The sequence below is a fragment of the Pseudopipra pipra genome, chromosome 1 (assembly GCF_036250125.1).
Source record: "Pseudopipra pipra isolate bDixPip1 chromosome 1, bDixPip1.hap1, whole genome shotgun sequence".
Taxonomy (NCBI): domain Eukaryota; kingdom Metazoa; phylum Chordata; class Aves; order Passeriformes; family Pipridae; genus Pseudopipra; species Pseudopipra pipra.
The window spans coordinates 4,832,354-4,848,453 of record NC_087549.1 but is presented as its reverse complement, the minus strand read 5'-3'; the positions used below and the strand labels follow the sequence as shown (position 1 = coordinate 4,848,453).

The following is a 16,100-nucleotide window of genomic DNA, read 5'->3' as shown; positions in this document are numbered from 1 at the left end:
AATGGAGATGAATTTTAATAGGAGTAGCAGAAGGCACATTCCTGGCACAGGGGGGACATCATGTCTGCTGTGGAACATCTGGACGCTTGACTTCCCAACAAATCTCATGAAACTGGTCAAAACAAGCAGTTCTTCCATTTCCCTGTTACAACTTACAGCCAAATAGTTTTTGTTGAAATTAAGGCAGAGGTTTTTGGGGAAAAAATAATATTAAAAAACCCTCAAACCAACCAACCAAACCAAAACCAACAAACAAACAAAACCCCTAACAAACAAAGAAAACCCCCCAAATAAAATCAAAACCAAATCAACCAACCAAACAAGCTCATAAATAGGCAGACAGAGTATTTTAGCCAAAGCAGCTAAATTTGTTCCATGATTGTACAAAATTCTGGCAAAGCTTTTGAAAAGAGGGATCATGTAGAAGGGACAGTGTTGGGAAGCCTTATAGGCTGTGTTGTCAGCTCTGACTGTGCTTGTTCCCGAAAAGAGACGCAGCTAAGATTCAAAACCCAACATTAAAACTGCTCTCATTTGCTCCTTCATTTTGAGAGTGGCTTTTCCATAGACAAGAGGTTAATAATAAGATGCTGGAAAGGGTGCAGAGGGTGATTGCACAGCTTAGGTTAAACTAAGATTCACTGGTACACAATCATTTGCTGCTATAATTGCATTCAAGTGTATCTCTATTTGATTGCCCAGGTTTTCCTCCACAGTTACCTTTAAAATGTTGTTCTACTACCTGTGGTGAAGATGCCTATGAAATGAATGGAACTTGATATTTAAAAATACTGAGCAAACCACTAACAAGGGTTCTGTTTTATTGTGTATATAATGAGATAAAGATCACCATAGGTAATCACAGTTAAGAACCTTTTTTAGCCCAAAAGAGTATAGTTTTAAAAAATAAAGAAAGAGATTTTACTGTGGAAAAGCCAACTTCCTGAAAGTTTGTGGGACACTACTTACAGTTGAACCCACCTAGGGAATCTCTGTCCTTTGTTTTATTTAGCCTTGAAACAGCTTCTCATTTCAGGATGGATAGGCAGGGGCTGTTCTTCAGCCCCAGGCATGTGACCACTGCTGCCTATTGTGGCATTTGCTTTATCAGTGCCTGCCTAAATGTCCTCCAAGCCTTAATTGTTCCCTGATATTTTTCTCAGTCAAGACTTCACGAGTTCTTGTTCCTAGTCTAATCAGAGGATGTGCCTATGTATGTTATGTACACATCTACTGGTGTCAGTAGAACCAATCTTATACTTAGGCCTTGGATGTTTGTGTAAGGGGGCCTTGGAGGGTACATACAGAAAAGGTATCTAAAGATGTGGGTGAGGACCACAGCAAACTCTCCCTGCCAGAGAGAAAGAAGAGGTCACCTCTATTTCTTTGAATCAAAGCTTCATTAACCATGAATCTCATCACCTCAGTGTCTTCATTTTAGGTCCCATTCACCATCTCACTAACCTGGATTTTTCTTTTAGCTAAAATTATACTAGTGCTGTACTATTATATTATCACAATTGCGTATTTTCTCTTTCTCTCTCCCTCTTTCATGCACAAAATCAATAGAAAGAAATATTGAAAATGTCCTATTTTCCCTCATATTATAAAAAGACTTTTGCAGCAGCCAGAGGTTGTGGGATTTATGATTAACCAACACTGGTAACTGGACCTAGACAGATAGGAACACAAAATACAACAAAAGGCTGAAAATTATAACTGAATTTTGGGCTGTCTGAGCCTTGATTTTTCAATTCTTAACCCTTTTTAGAGTCTCTCATGGCCAGCGAAACAAGTTAATGGGGCTAGAAAATGAAAAGTCCTTTTTCTGTTTTGTCTTTCAATAATTTAAGGGCACCTCCAGCAACCAAAACAAATATATTTATCATTGCACACAAAGCCTTTAGGCGTGAACTCTAAAGAGGCACATTAGTGTCAATGCATCTGGTACACTGTCACTTTCCAGTTTAGCTTAACTATTGCTTCTCCTTTTTTCCTAACACTTGTGTCTGAAGAGATGCTGTCTGCTGCTGCTTCTTTTATTTTTTTTTCAGAAAAGAAAAAGAAGTTAAACAAATATTGATATAAAAATATACAGGCATGCAAAAATCTCTTGGCAAAATACAGTAGTTTGACTAGGCAGAAGATCAGTTCAACAGTTATAATGGTTGCACTTGATCTATAAGACCTGTGAAATAATAGTGCTCTTTCACTCCTCACCAGTCTGTTTGTATGTGAGCAGGATAGTTTTATTCACTATAAGGGAAAAAATGTAACAGATGCACATCAAAATATCCCCTGGAAGGAATTTTCTCAGATTAAGTAAAATGTGAAGGATTAGAGCAGCAACCGTGTTGTAGACAACAGGACTGCAAGCTTAAATCTGAAAGGAGTGAAAAGATAGAGCTATGCATAAGAATCCTTGGTTCTGATATCTCTTCAGAAGCAGTATTTCATGGTGGAATTATATTACGGGCATCAGACTGGGGCAATGTTTCCTTTGCATCATTACATCCAGCAGCCCGCTCTAGTTCATGAAGCAAGTCAAGTCAGCAGCAAACAGGAAAAATTACTGCTCTGCACATTAGTAAACAGTCTTGGAAAGGTGGATTCCTGAGAATTCATAAACCCATTTTTACAGAAGGAAAAATAAAGGCAGAGCATCTGGGACAAGGTCATGCGGTAAGTCATTGCTCAAGGCAGACTGAGATGTCAGCGCTTTTGGCTCCCAGAGCCGTGCTTTGACTAGTGAACCAAACCCTCCCATTCAGCAAGAAGTAAAATGTTAATGTCTCAAGAACGGGGCGAGTTTACCTTGGCACATCAGCAGCAAGCAGGTTAATCAGGGTAAAATCAGCACAAGGTGCACTCCCAGAAGCCAAGGGATGCTGAACTGCAACTGCAGTCTTGTGACAATCTCCAAGGGTCAGACAGCCCAGCTGGCTCTGAGTGTCAGGGACCCAGCCTGTCCCAAAGTAGGGACAGCCCACAGAGGAACAGCACATCAGCATCCACAAGGAGTCCCTCTCCCAAACACAGGCTGATCTGTGGGGCAGAAAAAACACCCCAAGCACACGCTCGCTTTCATCCAACAGACATTTGTGAGCAAACTCAGAGCAGCACAGTCCCAGAGCCAGGACGTGCCTGGGAGGACTGATTTTGCTGTCTTTAGCCCTAGTTTCAGTAATCAGTTCCCTTGGCTTCAGTGGCATCAGCCATTATTTACCTTACTGTGAAAGAAGCAGCAACACAGAGGAGGTTTTCAGTTTCCCACTGGAGTTCTGTCTTGGACATCGTCTCGCAGCCAGGCAGAATTATCAATCTCTTCTCCTGAAAGCTCTCTTCTCAGGGCTGGAAATCTTGAGATGCTGAAGGTCAGGAGATTTAAGGTACATTGGTAGAGCTCTATATCTCCAGCTTGCATTATTCTGGGTGCTGGCCAATGCTATCAGTCTCTTGCCAAAAAGGAATAGCTATTATGGCATTGATTTTCTGCCACAAAAAAAACAGAGAGAGTGACTTCTAGTTAAATGCAACAGTAGAAAGTGCTCCAGCCTTTTGCTGCAAGAAAGGCTATGTCTTGGTGTGTGATGGCTGAGTCTGAACTAAAGTATTTTCAACACCAGTTCTGCACACAGGAATTAGAAAGAGCCAGCAGAAACATCCGGCATGCAAAGATCAGATTTTAGAAGTTGTTACAGATTGATCCCAAATACTAGAGGCTCCCAGTGACAGTAAAAAAATGGTTAGAAAGGTAATAATTGTGCTGGAATGCTAACATTCCACAGCAGGTTCAGATCTGTAGGTTGTATCCATCATAGATGGATAGGGCCACAGCACAGCAGTGGTTTTTTTCAGTGTGTCTCTCTGTTGAAAATTTTATCTGCTTATTAACAAACATAAGCCCAGTCCAGGCTCAACCACTTCAGCTTTAAATAAACAAACAAAGCCCATAGTGACGGTAAACATCAAACAGTCACTAAGTAATTCCTAAGCTTTATTGACTATCCAGATCACTTGGCTTCTGAGAACATATTTTCTTGCTGGATTTCTAGTACTCCCACCCTGTTTTGGGTAAGAACATCTATAATCCTACTTCTTGGTTTTATTTTTGGCATGTCTGTCTTTTTTCAAGGCTTGGCCAGAGTGCAGAGGAAGGAAAAGTAAGGAAGAGATGGATAGAGAGAGAGAGAGCCTTGTCAGTAGAACACAGGAGACAGCTAACCTGCTCTGAACCTTAAATAATCATCTACTTCAATTCAGTTTGAGTCATTGAGGACATGAAGGGTCAGGTTTTATTCTTATTTCCGCAGATTCAAAGAAGTCAGGGATAGCTGAAGCTCACGTTCTACAAGCTGAAAATGGACCTGAATTCATTGTATCCAAAAGCAGCCTAACCCATTAAAAAAAAAAAAAAAAAAAAAAAAAAAAAAAGAGAGAGAAGATAATTAATTTAAGAATTCCCAGTGACTTCTGCTGCTTGAGGTTTGAGAACAATGTTGGACATGTGCCACAGAACAACAAAAACATGAATACAAACAACACTTTTACTCACATGAGCCCCAGTTAAGGAGAGTGCTTCTGGGTGACTTTGACCAGGATAGATGCACTAACGCTCTCTTAATTGCTGAAGTTATTCCTCAGACACTCAAGACAAGCTGTGTTTCCCAGCTCCTTTACTCTTCCAAATGAAATTCAGTTTTGTGCACATTGTGGGATATTCGTCCTCTGCAGGGCCAGGAGCTGGAGTTGATGATCCTTGTGGGTCCCTTCCAACTCAGGATATCCTATGACTTTATGATTGTTTTGACCTGCTACAATGGACAGTATTTTCACATAGATCTGGTTCTCTCCATCTCCCAGTGGTACCTGCAACAGCATTTGCAGTGGAAGAATAATTCATGTGGAGGCTAACCCTTGAGAATGACTATGTTCAACTAAAGATACACCTTCAAACCTTTTCACGCATCTAATCTCAAATGTATTTATCCTTTCCAGAAAGCCTGAAGGAGGGTGGGAGGAATCAGCACCTCCAACCCCAGCATCCCCACATGCTTGGGCTCTCAGTCCCACGAATGGGCCAGTATTCAGCCAGTAACTCCCCTGTTTAAGACATAAATGGAGTGAGCTGACATTACCATACGGCTCTGCACTGAGGCCTCACACCTCCTTCATCCACAGGAGATGTGTTTCTCAGCCGCAGCTCCAAAAGTTGGCTCCTGAGCTCAGCCTGTATATATGACTCATGCTCTCAGTTGTAGCAGCTTTTAATTCAATCCCAGGTGTGCTAAGCACTGGCCATCATCACCAATATACGTGAAACGGCTTTATTAATCCAGTTACAACATACGAAGGTAGAAAAGAGTCATTTTGTGGTAATGAATCACAGTCATGGAGATTTGAACATGGGGAATGAAAAGGAAATTAAAGTCAAGTTTCCTGTATGGCTCATTCTGCAGCCCAGCACAAACTCAGATAGGATAGTGATTTCTTTTTGTTCATTAATAACAGGGGTAGATCAAACACCACTGCCTGTTGACTGCCTTGGCTGGGACAGCAGTGACCACACGATGCCACTCGGGATTGGAGTTGGAAGTTCTGCAGTTGCTGCTCTGCAGTGCCTGTGGCACCAGTGGGTCTTTTGTCACACATATAAAGCATGTGCTACTGATTTCAGAAGTAATTAGGCACAAACCTGAGGGTTTGATGAACTAAGACTCATTACCAAATATGCATCTCTTAGAAGGACGCTGGAATCCCAGATTGAACATCAGGGCCCAACCTGGCCATGACAGAGAGGGCTCTTCAGGGTTCCTGGCGCAGGAAGAATAAGGACATACCTGAGCAGGTAGTTACCTTTGTGAGAGCATAACAATTTATTGCTTTTTCTAGAGCTCCAAATAATGAGCAACACAGTAATTGTATTAAAAAGGACTTTAAGGGCATGACCAGCTGCATTCAGTGTCAAACCTGACAGCCCTTGGAAGTGCTTAGTCACACTTTAACTCCCGTTATTATTTTCCAAGCCTGTGTTTAAGTCAGACAGAAATTTGGCTTTTTGTCACATTGACAGAATGTTTAACCATAACCACCCCACAACAGCAGAAGGGCAGGTGTTGCATCTTCTTTCACCAATGCAAAACACACAGGCTGACAAAATTGTCTCAAGGTTTAACATTATTCTTACCCTCAAAAAATCTACACCCAGGGCCAACTTTTGTACTGACGTCCCTCTGATATGTTACAAGGAGAACTATCCTGAAAAGACTGGCTTTACAAATTACCACAGGACTCTGGAGTTGTAAGGAGCAATAAAGCAGAGAGATCTCTGGAGAGTAAACACAGGGTGAAGGAAGAAACACACAAGAAGGAGGAGAGAGAAACTCTTGAACATGCCACTGAAGGGTGACAGTTCTTTTCCTAGATATTGCCACTCAGTCCTAGCCAAAGGCTATTCTTTTGATCTCACAAGGCTGAAGATGTAGGAATGAAGCCAACAGATCTGGGAAATCAGAAAGGGGAAGAAGATATTAGATTAACACATCCAAAATGGAAGTAATAGGCATGAGAAGAGCTCATATTGTATCCATAAGTAACAGGCAAAACTTAGTGTCACCGTATGTTTAGAGTCTTCCCTGTGTAAATCCCCACTGCCCTGAAGGTTTTTGTTCCTCTAGCAGCAAGAGGGAGGGAGGGGAAAATAAAAAGAGAAGAGGGAATGAAGATAGTCTAATTGATATGGAAGTTCAGAAAATCAGCAAAAAGGAAAAGTAAACTGAAAGAACTAGTGGAGTTTTTTGGGGAAAAAAATAGAAATATATCTAAAAAATAGAGCATAGAGTTCTCAAAAATATAAAACAGAATAGCTTTCAAATTAGTGTTTTCACAGCTGCAGGCTACAGAGTTTATTGCTTGCAGTATGAAACTTAATGATATGATGAAAAAAATCTGAAAAGTCTTCTACCCAGTCCTAGACAGACTGGCAGCCCTAGAGATCAATGTCCATTATTAACTTGCTGACTTCATGCACAGCAAGGCAGAGCATAAACTTCTCTGGTTCTCTTCAAATTTAGCTTAATTGGATCACCTACAGGATGAGAGGATAATTTAGCATGCATGGCCAGCCACATCTTCATTGCACCCCTGAGCCTAGAACAAAGGCTCTGGCCAGGAGGACGTGGACATCTAAGCAGTGAGAGGCCCTGAGATTATCTGTCCATGTCTTGAATCCCTCTGATCACACAGGAGAGGGCAACTGATCTAGTCACTGTTGTTCTGAACTGTCTCAAATATTGTGGCTTATAAGAGAAATGCCCATGTCAAACTCCTTTCGAAGGAATCCTAATGAGACATCAAAGAGAAAGGACTGTGTGGACCACACTTCTACCTCCAAACCATTCTCCTTAGGGATTTAATCTAACCTGACTGGAAGCAATGGGAGTTTTCCATAATTTCAGTTGGTACAGTATCAAATCAGAGATGGGGTGGGGTCACAGATCACAGGTGATGCATTTCCTTCTCCTGATCAACACTCAGGAACCTTGTCCTTGCACAGGCACTTCTTCCACCAAAGTCTCCTAATGGAGTTTCCCTCTAGAAAATTAAAAAAGGCCTCAGTTTTCCTAAGAAATTGTACTTTAAAAAAATTTAAACCATCATATGAAATTTCACGGAAATCAGTTTACTAAAGTAACCAGAAGAGCTACAAAGAGTTTAAACCATCATTTAGAGGGGATAAGACTACTCATGGTTTAGAAACTGGTTTCTCAAAGGAGGAGACAAGCAGCTCTGTCATCTCACCAGTGAGAGACCCATGGTCATTTTTACCCCTTAACCATATCAGCACCACATCCCTGCCATGGTTTTGGTCTCTGGCTGCCCAAACAGATCTGTCAGCACAAGTCTCCAGCCTGAGACCTCTGGCTTTGCCTGGGTGGCCCCAGTGCATCAGTCAGTCCCTGTAGGCCCTCTGGTCCCATCTCCATCAGTTACTTCTTTGGATCTATTGAGCATGGTGTCAGACTAATGAGGCAGGAGTTGTCTGTGCTGCCGCTGACTCCATTATCTCACACAATATCAGGAGTGAAAAAATGGCTGCTGGGTTTTTTAATGGCCTGGCAGAAGCCTTGTCGATAACAATTCTTTACTTGGGTTTGCTGGAAATTACAGCCATCTCCTCTGTTCCAGCACCTCGCAGTTTTGCGGGAAATAGTTTTGAAACAGCTTCTCCAGCTTTAGAAAAAAAAGAATAATGAAAAAAAAAAAGAAGCAAAGTTGTCAGTGTTGAACATGCCTTCCTCTCTCTTAAGCAACAATAAATGAAACTCTCTGGCTTCTTATCTCTCACCCTCCTGCCTTATTATTTAGTAGTCGGTACTAGCAAGACCCTCTCTGGTTCTCAGCTATGGTTTTGGATTTATTTGACTGATCTCAGCACACTTCTGGATCCCCCACTGCAGCCAACTTATGCTCATCTCAGCAGCAGCCTGTGCACACGGTGATCCCGAAGAGACGAGCAGCTGAAAATCCTGCTTCTGTCATGTTTTCACGGAGCTAAAGTCAGCACAGCTTTGGCACATCCTGCTCCCCAAAGTACCTTCCCCAGGTCCCACTCTGGGCCATGCAATGCCCCAGAAGCCTCTTGATCTCATGCAAGATGCAATAATCACCTGAAAAAACCCAACCCCTGCTGTAGCTGAGCCTGTGCTGGGTTCCTTACCTCTTATAGGAGTTATCTGTGCCACTGTTAGCAGCTTTTTTTCCATATGATTCTGCGCTTTGGGAAAAAACCCAAACTCAAACCCCAAAACAAACAAACCTCCAAAATAAACAAACAAAAACCCCTCAAAATCCCCTAAAACAAAACAACATAAACAACAATAACAAAAAAAAAGAGACCCTGGTATAAATATCTGGCTTTTTTAGTGCAAAACCAGTCTCATATAAAGCCTGTATGAAGTCTCTGGGGAGACAAAGACTCAGATGGTTTGAATCTGAGCTCTTCCTTTGACTTAAGCAGACCAATGCCACAGTACAACAAGTGCAGCTCTGATTTTGGATTTTTAACTCGTTTCTTGTCAGGATGTTGTGTTGGCCATCTCCTGAGAGTAGATATTTCTTGAAAGATGCCCCTTACTTTGTGCTTCAGGGAGAAACAATCTCGGCCCTCTACTGTTTTAATGACATCCAAAAACTCTTCTAGGCATTTCCCATCACAAATTGAAAGAGTTGGACTCTCTCTTACCTTAAAAGCTTCAGCCAGTAAAAAAACCTGTCAAGTAAAGTTGTTACTGGAGGCAGTGCATCAGTGTAGGGGCCTGGTTATTTGGCAGGGGCAGGATCTGAGGGGGAGGGATGGCCAAACTCAAACATGGCACTTGTGTTGAGGATTTAAGTGGTGGGAAAAGCAGTGCTGCTTTAGACCCGACAGAGCAAAAACAAAAGTCCTGCATTGTGCATTTCAGCCAACAGTGCAGCATGAGATATTCTATTCAAGGAGCAGCCTGAGAGTGGAGCACCTACAAAATGTCCAGCTAGATGTCTGTGCCATCCATAGAATCCAGGGGAGTCACTGATTGGATGTAATGTGAGAAGAGGATGAATTTTCGCATGGCTGGAGTGAAAAAAATGGAAAATGGAGAACAAAATGCACGCTGTTGGGAAGGCCAGGTATCATAGAATCATAGAATATCTGAGTTGGAAGGGACCTAATATCTTTAGGTCCCTTCTTTAGGACTTTATATCTTTCTTATATTGTGGTGCTCAAAACTGCACACAGTACTTGAGGTGAGGCAGGAGAAGACTGGGAGAGTGGTGTTTTGGGAATATCTTGGAGGCAAGGAGTATGTGACACATAAAGAGAGCTACTTGGAGAGCAGTAGTCCTTAGCTGATGCCATGCGACTGCCTTAGCAAGGAGAAGTATCCAAAAGGTGACAAGTAGTGGAAGGTAGGAGGGCAAGGGAGCAGTGATGGGGAAGGGATTCAGCATGAAAAGCACAGATGGAGACATTTGTGCAGAAAGAAAATCTCAGCCAATGCTTAGGAAGCCAAGGGGAACCACTTTCAGAAGAAACACTTTAGAAAACAACAAAATAACTGCCTCCAAATAAAATAGCTTTCAGAGAGACTGAGAATGACAGGATTCAACAAAAGCTTGATTTTTGTATGAATAAATTCACCTCTTTCTAAGCTCTCAGGCTAAAACACCAGCTAGTTTCAAGGCCTGTCAAATCCTCTTTCCTATCGTCCAGCCAGCAGGCTGAACACAACATGTTTGATGTCACCTCAGACCACACAGTGCCAAAAAGGGCCAAAGACCATTTAATGTCTGTGGACCTCTGAACATTGACCATCTTTCAAACTTGACACAGTCAGTCTTTCTGTTTTTAAAACAAGTTGCCACACAGCAGAGAAAAGTTGAGAACTCTTTGCCTCATCTTTTATTCTATGTTTCTTCCTGAGTTTTTCCTCAGACAGGAACAGACATCTCACTGGTGAAGTGTCCCATCTACTTTCAGGCATTATGTCCTGGATCCCAGTCCTTTAACAGAGTTAAACTCAAACCATTATTAGGAAAACTGATTTCAACATGCACATGTTGCCAGACGAATTTGCTTTCACTCAGTTGATTAGGATAAGCTTCCATTCTCATATAAACTGTTTTGCATTCATATGCAGCCACAGCCTCCTCTTCTGCTCTCTGCAATTGCCAGCATAAGGCCAGCAGATTCTCAAACATATACCTCATGGCTTTTCTGTGGCTCATTCAAAACCACCTCCTGGTTCTCATAAGACTCTTTCTAGACTTTGATATCTAACACCTCCTGGAGAAGACATCTCAGCTGTCATTGCCACATCTCAGCCCTTCAAAAGAAAAACCTACCAAAAAAACCCTGGTAAAACACACTCAAGAAAGAAGAAAGACAGAAAGTTGTTGAAAAAGAAAACATTTCTTTTTTTATCACCAAACAGATAGCTTCAAACCTCTTGTAGGCCAGCATAGATTATCTCAGGAAATCAGAAACAAGCAGTGGCCTAGAAAACACCCATCCCAGGACTTGGTGGTGCTGCAGTTGTTACCCCTTCTCAGTAGCAGGGATAGTCACTCCTACATGTCTTTCAATGCCCTTCATTATATACTAACACATAGAGCCACAGGGCATTATGAATTTATTATTATTATTATCCAAAGGTTCCTGTTTGCTGTATCTTAAGGCACTCCCAAAGAGTGGTTGTCCAAAGAGAGGAGCTCAGTTCAGAATGAACATCTTTGTTTTTCAAAACTTAAACATCACATCAAATCTTCACTTCTTCTCCCCCTCTCTCTCTTACCTGTTCTGGACACCTGAAATGCAGTGTTATTGCTTTTAGCTGCGCTGGGGGCCCACAGAATAAGGCCGTATTCACTTCTCTACCTTCATCAACTTAGCCCACTTCTTTGAAGATAGATGCAAACACACAGAAGCCTAAAGCATTGAAAAAGCTGACTCTTAATCAGAGATATTTGGTTACACCAAGGTCCCAAGAACATCCTTACCTAGCGGCAACCTTTGTCTTTCAACTCTTTTTACGCATGTTTTCCCTTGAATCTAAGTCCATACAGCTTCTTAATCAAATCACCAAAAATGTGTTAAACAAAATAATCAGCTTGTGATTACATTTTAAGGGACAAATAGCACATGACCAGCATTAATCACTCATTACACCCCGGGTGGGTGGCTGATTCCCAAGGACTTTTAATAAAATCTAGAAAAAGCTGTATTTTCCTTGAATACAGTAGCCTTCAACCGAATCAAATGGATTTTTTTTCTTATGTCTAATTTGTTAACACTGCAGATCTCAGAATAGAATTGGCATTGCTGTTAATAAAAACATTTTAAAGTTATTACCCTCACTGAAGTCCTACAGGATTTTATTAGATCTAATGTAATTCCCTCAGACTCTAATGATAAAACCGCACTTTTCAAATCATCTTAAAGGCATATCATTGCCACTGTTGTACTTATTGGTTTCCTTAAATACAAAAATATATCAAGGAGGAGAAAGAGATTGTTTAAGCGGGTGCATTTCCCACAAAACATGGTATTAACCATGCTCTAGCATATCTCTAACATCGATAGATTTATGTTTAGGAGACAAAAGCAGGAAAGGTCAGGGGGTAGGTTATTGTGAACTAGTTGGTGATCAATCCTGGCTAAAGACATGACTTTTTAGTTTCATACTACAGAAAATCCCAGCCCCCATTGCATTTTGTTGTGTTATGCTTTTCCCATTATGCAATGTAGTTTTAAGAAGTGCACCCTACAGATTGTGACTGCTTTACTAATATTCTCATCAAGCCAAAGTGTTCAGTTGTTGCAGCATAGTGGGTGGAGGGGGGGAATATAATCTTTAAAAATAGATCCTAAAGTCTTTACTTAGATTGCAAAAAAATTTAAAAAAAAAAAAAAGAAAAAAAGAAATCCAAGCTACCACACACTCCCCCGTTCGTCTGAAAGTGATTTGTTGGCAAGAATAGAAGTTTGGTTTCCAAGGTACAGTGAAAGAGCATAGAGACAGCCCGAGGAATGGGATAAATATGCCATATTTCTCAGTTACACAAGGTGCCGTAGCTAAGGGGAGAGGCAGAGGGGGTACCAGTACAAAGCTGCTTGCCAAAAACGCCCCAGAACATTTGCATGTAATGCCTTGTGTTCAGGAGTGGAGCACAGGTGTGACTCACCCTGCTGAGACGCGTGCCAGCCACTCCGCCGCGCACAGACGAGACCCTGCAAGGCTGAGAAATCCTTTACAGCTTGCTCAGACACAATCCATGTGCCAGCTGCTCCTTGACTGGGGACAGGCTCCCTCCAGCTTTCACAGAGGGACCCAGTGGCACTTGTATTACTTGTGATCCTTCAGTGGGTCTGAATCCTGCAGGAGTTTCTTGCAGCGCTGGCGCCTTTGCTGCAAAACTCAGTACTTAGAGAGATGCAGTCCTGCATGGTCCTTTCACAGGCTGTCACCATTGTCTGGAGAAATGAAGCCCAAACTTCCAGATCCACCAAGGGACAGCCCCCAGCAGGGAGGGTTGCCACATGCACCGGAGGCCAGGAGAGGGATGGTGAAAAGTTGGGTGTAGGTGAATAAAACCCAGAGCCTCGGGGTGGCTGTGCCCTGCAGAGCCTGTTGCAAGAGAACCTGGATTTAATTCCACTTTGTAGATGGCTCTGAGGTTCCTGCTGAGCCTGGGGCAAAGCATTAGAGGACGTGGGAGAAAGGTTTGGATGAGCAGCCATTTCCCACACTGAGATGCTTTGTGGGAGCCAGTCTATAGTGAGATGAGTTCGACAAAGACAGGAGGCTTCTCAGAGCTGTTTTCCATTGAGATGTCCGTTCTCATGCTCAGCCTGCAGACCAGAGGCTCTCAGATGGATGGCAACCCATTCTTCAGGTGCTGGGGTCAGGCTGCCTGGTCTCCCTACTGCAGCTTAGTCTTTGCCAGTTCTCCATGCAGGATCCTCCTTTTTGCTCCTGTGGACCCAGAGGGTCCCGGTACCCAACTGCAAAGGGAACACTGTTACTCCAGGTGGCAAGTGGAGCTAAATGGGATCGTGAATGAGCCAGAAATGAGAGGTCTGAAAAACACAAGAGCTGGCGAGGAGACAGCAGTGTCCTTCAGGCTACCATGCCTGGAGTAGCCATGGGAAGGCTCCAGTACATGAAGTAAAGACCAGATTAACTGTGTTGATCATTATTTCAAGCCTCATCGTGAGGTCACTTTGTGACCCAGCTTTCTCTGTCAAATCCTTTCTCCAGGCACCATTTTTAGCATTAAAAAAATTGCTTCAGCTGTCACTAGATCAGTCAGCCTCATTGATGTTAAACCCTCATCCTTACTGGGGACCATTACCTGCAAACAGATACACAACAATGGATAATGGCCATTCCATTTAAACTCAACTTTTCCCCCTCAGGAATAAGAGATCTCAGCTATTTCTAATAGAGAGAAACCTCTCAACCCATATTTAGCATTCCACAGCCCACATGAGCTTCTGCTCAAGCTAGTGATGATGTGAAGGTCAACCAAAGGCAAGGAGATGCCCTGGATACACCACAGAGAAAAAACCCAAAAGACACTCATATATACATATTCCCTTCCTCTGTGATAACCACAGGTACCTTTGCATTCCTGGTTTATCACATAAAAACTTCCAGGCCTGGACCCTTTGCTTTTTCCACGTGGGCCCCACTGGAAGAATCTCCAAACTTCTGTGATGGGGTGGAGAAGGACACCAACTTTCCATGTGTCTGCTCCGAGTGTGTCCTTACAGCCTGTGGGGAGTGGTGGGGGGAAGAATGAATAGGTTGAAACAAGACATACAAGACCCAGACATATCCTTATGTGAATAGCCTACAGGGCACCCAAAGCTTCTTGCAGGTTATTTTGAATTGCATCCTGTAGGTCAATTCAAAAAAAAACCCCACACACAAAAAAAAGAGAGACATACATAAGACACTTGTCATGTGAAAAGTAAAAGAAGAGATTTCCTCGACCCTTAGTGTTTGACTTCTTAATCACTGTATAACTAACACTCAATTATTGCTGAATCACCAACTGATTTTCATTCAATCATTGATTAATTTCCATCTGATCATCATTTGATCATTAATGGAAACTTCTAGTTAACCCATACTGATGGCTTCTCAATAATTCCCCTGTGACGGAAGTCTCAGTGGCAAGCTGAAGGGACACATTAAGCAAAGCAGTCATGGCACATTTAACCCTAACCCCCCATCTGTGCCCAAAGATCACCATGCTGTTACACCACACTCCCTGAGGAGTGTGGAACTCTACTGAAGCTGAGCTGGAAATGCATATGATTCAAAACACAGATAAACATCTAATGGTTGGGTTATTTTCCTTTAATAAACCTTTCCTTAACCCAACTATTTTTCCTTTTTGTGTCCCCACCCCTCATCCTGCTTCCGCTAATAAAGGCATTTCCTATTGCAGCCACAGGAATGCTCCACCACTGCACCAAAATTTCCTCCAGCCTTCCCAGCATTTGTCCTCTGAAACGCCTGAATCTGTATGAAGGCTTTCACACAGCTGAATTGCTCACAGAAAAATTAGGAGAAAAGCTCAGCAAGATGTTGAGAAGTCAACCAACCTGTAGGTGGGTCGGCTCTGCTCCTTGTTCCCTGCCAGCATTTACTGTAAACCTCTGTGGGGTGGAGGGTGGAGAGCAGAGGAGGAAGCAGGGCATCCTTATGTTGAAGCATCCTTATGTCTGTCTTCCCCCACTCAGCCACCACAAGTTTCAGCTATGGGCTGTTGTTTGAAATCCCTAATTTTCATGGTGTGTTTATTGATTTGAGCAGATAAAGCATTGGGTAGATCAAATAGCTTATTAACTTTAAGGGGAGTTACATTGCATCATGATTATATAATTTAGGTACTTTGTTGCAGAACTATACTAGGTTTGGGTATTAAACCATCTATTTTTTTTTTCCCCCAGTAAATATGAACATGGTTATTCCTGGGTGGAGGAACATTACTGTTGCAAGCCTGGACTGTGCCTGCTGTCTCACCTGAAGATGGGAATAATGTGTAGCTCCGCTGACGTCATTTATAGCTCGAGTCCTGTCATTTATGTTTTGCTCACTGGAAAGGTCCCACCCAAGCCCTGTTTGTACACAGTGAGCTTGGGGGGACCCTGCTGTAGGGATAAGGGGGAATGAATGGGTGGCACTGGGATGGCACTGCAGGTCTGGTAGGGCTCATCTGACCATCAAAGCGCTGCAGGACCTGGCTGGAGGGATCAGTGCAGATGATTTCAGGCTGTGCTGTACAGCTCCTGGGGGAAGCAGCAGCACTGGAAGCAGCAGCACTGCTCTTCAGCAGGATTATTTTTTATTTGATTAGACTTTTTTGCCTGTAAAAGATTCCTGCAAACACTGAGCTTTTAAATTAAAGGGAGTTAATGAAAGTGTACCTGTGATAACTATTACTGGATCCCTTGTACATTCAACAGTCACATTAAGATGATTTCTTGTTATCTCTAAATCCATTCCAGAGGCATGTTCTTGCTGTTAGAGCCCTCCTGTGCACCATCA

At 42.6% G+C, this 16,100-nt stretch overlaps 1 long non-coding RNA gene across 1 annotated transcript in view; it reads left to right on the top strand.

Moving 5' to 3' along the window:
• The window catches only part of LOC135409099 (uncharacterized), a 66,173-nt gene that overhangs the window by 33,860 nt on the left and 16,213 nt on the right, over nt 1-16,100 (top strand). Inside the window, exon 2 of the long non-coding RNA XR_010428015.1 lies at nt 14,998-15,160. This is a non-coding gene — a long non-coding RNA (uncharacterized LOC135409099). The remainder of the gene's footprint in view (nt 1-14,997; nt 15,161-16,100) is intronic.